The sequence below is a fragment of the Chionomys nivalis genome, chromosome 1, assembly GCF_950005125.1.
Source record: "Chionomys nivalis chromosome 1, mChiNiv1.1, whole genome shotgun sequence".
Lineage (NCBI taxonomy): Eukaryota > Metazoa > Chordata > Mammalia > Rodentia > Cricetidae > Chionomys > Chionomys nivalis.
The window spans coordinates 69,410,315-69,422,545 of record NC_080086.1 but is presented as its reverse complement, the minus strand read 5'-3'; positions in this window follow the sequence as shown (position 1 = coordinate 69,422,545).

Below are 12,231 nucleotides of genomic sequence, written 5' to 3'. Positions count from 1 at the left end.
GCAATGGTGGTTCATCACCTTGGTCAGGGCACAGGCCCTAAGTGTTCTGTGGACAACCTCAAGGGTAGGTACATGTGAGGCCATGTGCAGCAGGACTCAGCACACAGCAGGTATGCATACCTGGAGTCAGAACACAGGGACAGCATCAGACACAAGCCTGTCACTCTCTCTTCAAGCCGTATGTTTATCCTCCTCGTCAGTGCGCTCTCCACAGAAACTGAGAGCCACTAGAAGAGATTACATGACTTCTGTGAAATTTCAAGCTGACCTCTGATAGGCACAAGGTAACATCTTTATAGTTAGTAGAAAATGTATTTTCTTCCTGATCTAAAAGTAAACTAATACAAATTTTGGAAAACTCAAAAGTATCTGGAGGAACTTAAAATTCAATGCCAGTCATGACTTTCAAATACATATTTCATCTCGGTTCTTTCCATCTGTAACAGAACTCTGCTGTTTGTTTTGTAAACCTTGCGATTGTCATTTTCAGCCGTCGTTATGGATAATTACTTGAGCAATTTTAAAGGCCTCTTTTGTACTATTTCAGTGATTCCTATTCTGTCAATATATAACAACTGTACAAATCAGTACACCAATATTTCCAATTACACTTAAATAGTGACTCCTGTTTCATACTGGATTTTTCCAAATTTCACTTCTTATAAACATTGTGTAAATATTGCTATGATATGGCTACCTAGGAATATATTGTATGCAGTAATATAGTTAAAACGCAAGTATATTGGGATTGGAGCTATGACTCGTGGGTTAAGAGCATATACTGCTTTGTGCCCAGCACCCATGTCTGGTGGCTCATAACCCCATAGCTAATTACAGGGATTTGATTCCATCTTCCGGTCTCTCTTGGCACTACACCCACACGTGCAAATTCACACACACACACACACACACACAAAATTAAAATAAATATTTAAAAATAATTAAAATTCAAATATGGGAAAGTAAGAAAAGTATTAAAAGTTCAGAGGGTGAAGCTGCAAGCATGATTTTTAACTGTTTAAAGTTATCAAGTTAGCTTACACAGGTTCTGTAATCGTCTTCTCCAGCCATTTGTTTCTCTTTCCTATCCTGTGCACCAGCATAATGTGCATTGTCCCTATCTCTTCACAAGATGTGAAAGACAGCTTTTTCTTTAACTTTGGATCTTTGCAATTCCAAGAGTATTGAACAATTTTCCCCATTTACCCCTTTTTGAAAAATAGTACATTTTATTCCTTGAGAATTTCATGCATGTATACAATGCATTTTGGTCATATCCACAACCTCATTTCTTCAGAATTTTAAGAATATGCTAACATCTTGTCATATTTTTTACTCTTTTGAGGCAATATTTCCTTGAAGAAGTAATTTATTTCATTCAGTGATGGACTTCAAGAGAAACATAAATATTTTTATGTAGAATTAGTGAACATGTATTGTAGGACACCCTTAGCAGCAGGAGGAGGATGATTGAAACAGTAGATTTTATGATATTTTGTATTAATATTTTGCTTTACTTACTTATGATAGTGTTTATAGAAGTAGTCATACAAAAAGAGCAACAATAATAGAAATCAATTGTTATAATAATACACCATGATAAAATGACCAAGCAATGACACCACAAGAGATTCAGTGTTTTCCACCCAAGCATGAATAAATGGCATTCACAGTCCATATAAAAGTTAGGCAAGCATTGCACCCAGCAGTATGTAATTCCAAGAGGTCCCCAGGAGCAAGCCAGTTAGTTATGGAAGCCAATTGCGACCTCTTGGTTCAGTGAGAGACCCTGCCTCAGTAAGCAAGGTGTACGGTGGGCAAGGAAGAAAGCCAGCATCAATATTTGGGCCAAATAGACACACACACACACCACCCTTACACAAGTGCACCCATACGTGTATGAATGAGCATAAACATGTATGTGCCCCCCCCCAAAAAAATGTGGGGTTGGAAAGATGTCTTAGTGGTTAAAAATGCTTGCTCTTCTTACAAAGGATCAGAGTTTGGTTCCCAAAGTCCAAGACAGGCTGCTTTATATCTTTCTGTAAATCCAGCTCCAAGGGATCTGACTAGCCTTCCTGATCTTTACAGGCACTTGTGAAGCCACAAAACAATCACACCAGTTAAGAATTAGGCATAATAAAAAGGGTTATTTATTTGAGGGGGAAAACTTACCTTATCACCTTCTCAAACAACAGTCTTCTTGGGGCAAACAGGAAACAGAAAGTCTAGTCACAGGAAAAGGAGAGAGAGAGAGAGAGACAGAGAGAGAGAGAGAGAGAGAGAGAGAGAGAGAGAGAGAGAGAGGCTATTGGCTGAAGGAGCGGAAGGAGTCTCCGCAGCATACTTGCCCATATGTGGATACACACACATACAAACAATACAGATGCACAAAGACGCACACACATTTACGCACAAAATAAAAATAAAATACTTCCTTTAAAAAATAGTTGTGGGACTATGTTCTCTTCCCCTGTAAAAATACATCATTATGTGACAAATATTTCTTCTTGTGATGGTGTAGATGGCACAACACTGTTGTGAACAGATGATACAAAGGGAATGGTTTAAGTGTCTTGGCTTAGCACGAAGTTAATAATATCTAAGAGGAACTTAGTTCTAAGCACCCCAGTACCTCAACAATGGATCTGATGGCTACAGAATACCTAGCATGCAGGTAGCATGCACTGCATGGCTACACCAAAAAGATAACCACATAGGATAAGACAGAACATAATATAGTGAGATTTCATCAGGCTACTTAGAATAACACGGAATTTAAGATGTATCATTTATTTAATATTTTCAGTGTAGCGTAAAAGATGACAGGTGATAACTAAAACCAATGGAGAAGCCCTAAATGCTGTAATACCAAGAGATGGCCCGGATGCAGAAACTTCAACCTTGCAGATAAGTACTCCTATATTTCCATTACAGAGAAATAATGTTCTTCAGAGAGTGAGTTGAGAAACTGGGATATAGTGCTGTCCACAGCCTAGAATCTTCATTCTATAGAAGCATCAAAAAATTTTGTTTGCCAGGCGGTGGTGACACATGCCTTTAATCCCAGCACTCAGGAGGCAGAGGCAGGCAGATCTCTATGAGTTCGAGGCCAGCCTGGTCTACAAGAGCTAGTTCCAGGACAGGAACCAAAAGCTACAGAGAAACCCTGTCTCGAAAATAAAATTTAAAAAAAAAATGTTTTGTTTTGTTATTTTATTTTTTCAAAAAAAGAAAACAAATTATCATTTTTCATTATACATACCATTCCAAGTTCCAACTCCCTCCCCTCCTCCCATTCCCTTCACTTATACCCCCACCCCATCCCACATTCACTCCTCAGAGAGAGTAAGGCACATTGCTTTGGGGAAGGTCCAAGGCCCTCCCTACTATATTTAGGCTGAACAAGGTATACACCCAAATAGAATAGGTTCCCCAAAAGCCAATACAAGCAGTAGGGATAAATTCTGGTGCCACTGTCAGTGGCCCCTCAGTCTGCACCAGCCATGCCACTGACAACCACATTCAGAAGAACTAGTTTGGTCCTATGCTTGTTCCTTCCCAGTCTGGTTGCCATTGGTGAGCATCCATTAGTTCATGTAGTTTGGTTCAGTGGGTAAACCCATCATGGTCTTGACCTCTTTGCTCATCTTCTCATTGCTCCCACTCTTCAATTGGAGATTGGGAGTTCAGTCCAGTGCTCCGATACGGGTCTTTGCCTCTGAGAAACACCAAAAATTTTAACACTACCATTTTTCAACATTTGCTTATTTTTGCATGGGTGTGAGGCCCATGCCACAGTGCACATGCCAAGGTCAAAAGACAATTTACTAGGGTCGGTTTTATCTTTCCACCACGTGGGTTCCAGGGATCAAACTCAGTCATCAGGATTGGCAACAAGAATCTTGATCTCCCTGGCCCCCATTGCTACAATTTTAGTTCCTAAATTAAATAAGAGGACACAGCTAATCCCTTGTTCTAATGCTTACTTTGTACTAGCCACCAAAATCATATCAGAGCTTTAAGAAAGTACCCTCAACTAGAGCCATGCCTCACTGGTCCTGACTCAACTCATTAGAGAAGAGTCTTCAGTACCAGTCTGATGAGACTCAAGAGCAGTCAACGCTGGAAACAGGCATTTCCTCTATGTCTGCAGTTATTTGCCCAGCTGGATTTTGTTTTCATCTCCACTGCTTTCTAGTTCCCTTTTGTTACACTGTGGTCTCTGGGACATAGTATTTATTCAGGCAGAGGTCTTGGAACAGTGTATTCAGCTTTATCTGGAAAAGTTTACAAGTGAATTGTTTTAGAGTCACCCCGAACCTGCCAAATCAGTCCCTTAGGTTAGGTTCTAGTCATTTGTGCAGACATAAGACCTTCCAGAGATTCTGGTATGAACTGAAATTATCAGATTTTTACTCTACTCTGCTTGGCAGGGAACTTGGTTGTTCTCATGACCTGTTTTCTTTGGTGTGTGTGTGTGTGTGTGTGTGTGTGTATGCAGGTGCTACAAGCCAGGAGAGGGAACCTGATTCCTGGGAGTTGGAGTTACAGTGATTATGAGCCATCTGACATGTGTACTAGGGACTAAACACTGACCTTCTATAACTGCAGTAAGAACTCGGAACCACTGAGTCATCTCTTCAAGATCCCTGTTCTGTTTTAAAAACAACTAATTCAATACAAGCAGATCTTGAGAATTTTAACTTTCCTCATCTGAATCTAAGGAACTCAAGTATTTTGCCTGTTTTCTGTATCGTTATTTTATGCCTATTTTTCGTGATCCTTTAATTTTACTTTGTCGAGTCTTGAACTTTTTTAGTTTAGTGTTTATTGATTTCCCTTCTTACTACAATAAATGCATATGTTTATGAGTTTTCCTCACTTGTGCTTCAATGATGCCCTATATATGTATTTATATGCTTCTTTTTGTTATTTTATAGATGAAAATTCAGGTTTGAATCCTCAAGAGGCATAGCCTGTTCAACCGACACATGCATTCTTTTACTTTAGTTTTCTTGAATGGTGTTCAAAGATCATAGTCTACATTATTTATGCTTTTGCAATTTGTTTGATCTTTCTCTGTAGTTTAGAACAGAATCTATTTTCACTTTTGCAAATGTTTCCTCTGTACTTTAAAAAGCTATAATATCTGCTTTGGGAATATATGCATATATGCATGCTTTCATACCAATGTACATATGTTATACTTTATAAACTATGAATTTGCATGATATCTAGTTTGGTTCAAAAAGATTTTGAGTAGGCTTGTTATGAACTCTCAGTACATGAAGATCTTTATTGTAGAACTGCTTGAGTGCAGTTTTCTAATTTTAGTTTTTGGCTCTTCTTTTTACCCCTTTGTATTAGTAGGTGTTCCTTGGCACTTGCTTGTATGTACAAGGTGTCAAAGGCACTTTTCTTTAGATGAATTTATTAATCATTATTTTGCTGATTTATTTTTATTTTATGTACATCGGTGTTTGCCTGCTTTAATGTTTGTGTACTGTGCGCATGCCTGATGTGGGCAGAAGTCAGAATATAGAGTCAGATCCCCTGGAACTGGAGTTACAGATGTTGTGAGCCACCACGTGGGTGCTGAGAACCAAACTTTGGTCCTCTGTAGAGTAGCCAGCACTCTTAAGCACTGATCCATCTTTGAAACTGTAATATGTTTCCTCTTGGTGACAGGGGCTTTGCCATACTGTGCTCTTCAGGAGACTTTGATGACCTTGGATACTATATCCAAGTCACTATTTCTTGATTTCCTGTCTTCACAATACCCCTTAGCTTTCTGCAATAAAATATAAGATATTCGTACACATACTTTCACCTCCTCCAGAAACTTCTGATTTTAGCTTAATAGATTATAATTTTTTTCATATTGATATTACTTATAGATACACAAAACGGCCTTTCTGCTATTTGGAATTCATGGTTTATTTTTCCTAGAGGAAAATAGATTTGTACAAATGGTCTATGTGGTCTGAAAGAGAAAGTGTCATTTCTTTAGTATACAAAGTTTGGAATGCACTGAATTAATGAGCCTCTAAACTACATTATGAATATATTCCATATGTTCATTTTTGTCTATCTAATTTTTCAATTTAAATTTGAAAGTTGTGCTTTGAAATGACCCTACCACTATTATTTCTCATTCTTTCTTAGTCTAATCATATAAAGTATAATAGAATTTTTATTTGTCTCTTACGTTCTCCAGGGCTTTTCATGGCCTTTATTTCTTTTCTTTTGCCTACTAGCAACCTGGTATTTCCTTTTTCTGGAAGAATAATGTTTTCCCTTAACTGTTTGGTATACATCTGCAGGTTTTATAGTAAATTGGGACATTTGAGGATCAAGAGTATTAAGCTTTACTTTATAAGGGTATAGCATAACAATTGCCTCTGAAGTTAAAACATTCTACCCTGAAAAGAAGTTCATCAAGGGGCAGGAAGTTATGAAAAAAGGCTCACTGACCCAGGAAGTAAGCAACTGACAACGCTCACAAAGTCCCCTAGGCTTAGCATGTTCACAAGCACTTCCTACCTCAAGTTTATATAAGTAGTAAGGACTGCTAAGGAGAGGAAACTTTCTGCTCTGTTGATCTGCATGCTAGTCATGCGGAGAAGAGCAGAGTGCCTGTACCCGTGAGTCTTTTTCCACCCTGGAGTGAGCTTTTGGTGACACAGCTTTCTCTGCATTTTCTAGGCTTAAGTAACACCTAATTAGGACTCCTGTAAGTAAGCCCAGAAAAGTCATAGCTTCTCTAAGCTGGACTCTGGTGGTATTGTCACTTTGATCTTTTGTTGGTTTTCTGTTTGGATTAAGTAGATATGTGTTCGTGTGTTCCCAGGAACAGTGTCATTTAACAAATAATTGTGCATTTATTCACATTTCACGTATCATTTTGTGTGTTCCTTTCTCCTTCTCTTCCCATCCCACTTCATAAAATAAATGTTACTGTGACTTGACAAAGATCAGTTAGCAATGGCCTTTTGTATTGTTCCTTTAAGGATTCCTCTTTTACTCACTTTTGTTCCATGCACCTTCTACATCAAGATCAGCCTATGCTTGCATTCCACCAAGAAAGGAGCAACTAATACACAGAATACATGCAATAAGCAGTGTGTGTGCATGTGTGTGTATGTGTGTGTGTTCCTATGTGCAGGAACTAGGATGGTATTCTCAGTATGATCTTTTGCTGTTTTTTTTTATTTGAGTTAAGTAGATATGTGTTCACTAATTTGGTTAAACTGGGTGGCTATCACATGATAGGGATCTGCTGGTCTACTTCTGGTCAGGCACACGCTGCCACACTCAGCTTTTGCAGGATATTAAGGAACAGAACTCAGATCTTCATGTTTGCACAGCAAGCACTCTATCCATTTGGCCATTCACCCATTCCATGTTTTTTTTTAACCTATATATTTCATATATACTTCATTTCATAAAATTTTATATGCGTTAACTTAAATAAATACTCACAGTGGAGACAAGATCCCATGTGGGGTATGGTTTGCTCCTGGTTCAGATTCCAACTCCTCTGCAGCTTTGCCAAAGCTCTTTTTTCAGTTTGAAATTCAGTTCAGGCTCCATAAAAGGTTCCATTGAAATTCAGTCTACACCCTCATGAAGAATGACTTTTCCCTTTTAAGCTTCTGTTATACACCTGCTATGGTTCTAGATGACTAAATAGGATGTCTGGAATGGCTCTTTGCCATTTCTTCTTCTATATCTAACACCACATGTCATCATGGCAGAGGAGCATTGGTAAACAGAGGATTTCCCGAGTTTTATATCAATTGCAACCAAAATCCATCACAAGTTTGCCTTAGCCTAAGCTAGACAACTGTCAAATTTCTTTGAATTTTACATCACTAGGGTCACTAATGGTCATCAGAAACCATTTCACAAGAGGGATAGTATAAAAACTAGACTATGGGCCAGTGAGATTGCTCAGCTAGTGGAAGTGCTTGCTGCCAAGACTGATAACTGAGTTATATGCCTGAGCCCATGTAATAGGACATAAGAAATGACTGCATGTTGTCCTCTGATACCCACAAGCAAACTATAGCATACACACACACACACACACACACACACACACACACACACCAGAAGAAATGATAGAGAGAGAGAGAGAGAGAAATTATAGTGGAGAGTTGAAAAAATTAGAAGATAAAATTTAAAAGACTATAAAGAACTCTCAAGATGTGATGTGAAGTTGATAATATATATAGACAAGGCATTTCATCTCATCTCAGGCTTGTAACTAAAAGAATTTTATTTAGAAATGTAATATTTTGTACCTTTGAATCATATAAATATGTTATTAAAATTTCTTAAAATTCTAAATGTTTCATGGATAATTTAAACAGAAGTATCAACATTAGATAATTCCTTTAAAATATCTAGAATTCGTTGAAGGATATCAGTGAGAAAAGACAATTATAGAGTCTTATTTTTTTAATTATTTTTATTCTTTTTTAATTAAAATTTCCACCTGTCCCCGTTCCCCATTTCCTTCCCCCTCCTTCCAAATATTGCCCCTCTCCCCACTCCCCTTTCCCTATCCCCACTCCTCTTCTCCTCCCCCAACTCCATTCCCCCTCCCTCTCCATACTGAAGAGCAGTACAAATTCCCTGCCCTGCGGGAAGACCAAGGTCCTCCCACTTCTATCTAGGTCCAGGAAGGTGATCTTCCAAACAGGCTAAGCTCCCACAAAGCCAGTTCATGTATTAAGATAGAAACCTAGTGCCATTGTCCTTGGCTTCTCATCAGCCTTCATTGTCCGCCATGTTCAGAAAGTCCAGTTTCAACCCATGCTTATTCAGTCCCAGTCCAGCTGGCCTTGGTGGGCTCCCAATAAATCAGTTCCAATGTCACAGTGGGTGGGTGCACGCCTCGTGGTCCTGACTTCCTTGCTCATGTTCTCCCTCCTTCTGCTCCTCATTTGGACCTTAAGAGCTCAGATCGTTGCTCCAAATTGAGTCTCTGTCGCTATCTCGATCCATCGCCAGATGCAGGTTCTAAGGTGATATGCAAGATATTCATCAGTATAGGATAGGATCATTTCAGGTTCCCTCTCCTCAGCTGCCCAAGGTACCAGCTGGGGACATCTCCCTGGACACCTGCAAGCCCCTGTAGAGTCAAGTCTCTTGCCAACCCTAAGATGGCTCCCTTAGTTAGTATATATACTTCGCTGCTCCCATATTCATCCTTCCTATATCCTAACCATCCCAATCCCTCAAACTCCTCCCATCCTCCCCTTCTCACGTTTCTCATCCCATTTCCCCTTAGCCCCAAGCCACCTCACCCGCTAGTTCCCAGTTTTTGCCCGGCAATCTTGTCTACTTCCCCTATCCAGGTGGATGACTCTACGATTTTCTTTGGGTTCACTTTCTTATTTAGCTTTTCTAGGATCACAAATTATATGCTCAATGTCGTTTATTTATGGATAGAAACCAATTATGAGTGAGTACATCCCAAGCTCCTCTCTTAGGGTCTGGGATACCTCACTCAGGATGGTATTTTCTATTTCCATCCATTTGCATGCAAAATTCGAGAAGTCATTGTTTTTTACCGCTGAGTAGTACTCTAATATGTATATATTCCACACTTTCTTCATCCATTCCTCCATTGAAGGGCATCTAGGTTGTTTCCAGGTTCTGGCTATTACAAACAATGCTGCTATGAACATAGTTGAACAGATACTTTTGTCATATGATAGGGCATATCTTGGGTATATTCCCAAGAGTGGTATTACTGGATCTTGGGGTAGGTTGATCCCAAATTTCCTGAGAAATCGCCACACTGATTTCCAAAGTGGTTGCACTAGTTTGCATTCCCACCAGCAATGGATGAGTGTGCCCCTTTCTCCACACCCTCTCCAGCAAAGGCTATCATTGGTGTTTTTGATTTTAGCCATTCTGACAGGTGTAAGATGGTATCTCAAAGTTGTTTTAATTTGCATTTTCCTGATTGCTAAGGAGGTTGAGCATGACCTTAAGTGTCTTTTGGAATGGCTAAAAGCATCTTATTTTTTATGTTTATATAAAACACTGGCTCTTTCTATTACAGAGAAGCCAAATAATACTAACAAATGAGTGGGATTATCAAACGCTGCCCTTGATGATAAGGTGGTGGCTCTCGGTAACCTTTATTTTTATATTATTTATTCAGGTGACATCAAAATATATTATCCAAAACAAGCTTTATCTAATTCAGCATCAATGCATTATATTTACTTCCACTGTTTATAAACAGACACTGCCTGCTGAGCCTAGCAGACGTGCATAATATCCACACTGAAGTCAACAGTCCATTGCACAAGAAACATGAGCTGTCAGAATTCCCAGGTGTCAGTAAGGCAATGCTCACAAGAGATTTATTCTCCCTCAAAATCTGGCAGAGCTGAACTCACACACTGTCATGTGATAGCCTCTTCCTGAGCAGAAACATCACCCAAGTGTCTACTCTACTTGTACCAGAAAGGGGAAAAGCAACAGACCAAAATAACAACCACACCAGAGTCTAGCTCGGTGAACTAATGAGACCTTATTGACATTAGTAGCAGGTACCGGTGAGGACTATTACACAGGAACAGGAACGAAGCTGCATCACCAAAAGCCCAACCCAACACAGGTGACATTCACCAAAGCTTCAACCCCGCAGCTCTCTGCACATCCTTGTGGGCAGCTCAACGGGTCTGAGGAATCTCCTCTCTCTCTAGGCAGAGGTTGTTTCCTGATTCTGCAACCCTGAGGAGTGCTTAGGATGTGGGACTGGATCTTGTCAGTTCCAGTTTTCCCAGTCCTGTGAAGTTTGATTAATTCTTGAGTTTCTTTATCCCCGATTCCCCTTCTGGAGGAAATGTTTCAATTCTGAGGAAACTGCTGGACAACACAATCATCCTAGCCCAGGAAACATCTCCTGTCTGAGTGCAGAGTTTTCTCTTTACTCTTCCTCGTTCCTCCTTTTCATTTGTTTTTTTTTTTCCTGGGGGGGAGGTTGGTCGGGTGTTTGTTTGTTTGTTTGTTTTTAAGATAGGAATTCTCTGTTGCTTTGGAGCCTGTCCTGAAACTAGCTCTTGTAGACCAGGCTGGCCTCAAACTCACAGAGATCTGCCTGCCTCTGCCTCTTGAGTGCTGGGATTAAAGGCATGAGCCACCATCACCCGACTCCCTTGTCCTCTTAATCTCTTTTCTGTAGCTGGTACACATATGGTTACATGTGTGGCTATGTGTATGTAACTATGTACAGGCCTGTTTATGTGCACCCATGCAGTGTAAGGTCTCACTCTATTATTCCAATTTTATTGGGTCAGTTCTGCATGGAAGAAAACTATCTTCAATTGTCAACTTGAAACAAACAAAAGCCACTATTAAGAGAATCTCCAGGTTGACATCCAGTTATGCCAGCACCATTTGTTGAAGATGCTTTCTTTCTTCCATTGTATACTTTTAGCTCCTTTATCGAAAATCAGGTGTTCATAGGATTATGGGTTAATACCCGGGTCTTCTGTTCAATTCCATTGGTCAACTTCTCTGTTTTTATGCCAATACCAAGCTGTTTTCAATACTGTAGCTCTGTAATAGTGTTTGAAGTCATGGATGGTAATGCCTCCAGAAGTTCCTTTATTGTATAAGATTGTTTTGGCTATCCTGGGTTTTTTGTTTTTACATATAAAGTTGATTATTATCCTCTTAAGATCTGTAAAGAATTTTGATGGGACCTTGATGGGGATTGCATTGAATCTATAGATTGACTTTGGTAGAATTGTCATTTTTACTATGTTGATCCTCCCAATCCAAGAGCAAGGGAGATCCTTCCATTTTCTGGTATATTCTTCAATTTCTTTCTTCAAAGACTTAAAGTTCTTGTCAAATAGATCTTTCACTTCCTTGGTTAGAGTTACCCCAAGATATTTTATGCTATTTGTGGCTATCGTGAAGGTGATGATTCTCTGATTTCCCTCTCTGCTTCCTTATCCTTTGTATATAGAAGGGTCACTGATTTTTTGGAATTGATCTTGTATCCTGTCACGCTTTAAAGGTGTTTATCAGCTGTAGGAGTTCTAAGGTGGAGTTTTGGGGGTCGCTTATGTACACTATCATATCATCTGCAAATAACGAAAGTTTAACTTCTTCCTTTCCAATTTGAATCCCCTTGATCCCCTTATGTTGTCTTATTGCTATTGTTAGAACTTAAAGAACTATATTGAAGAGGTA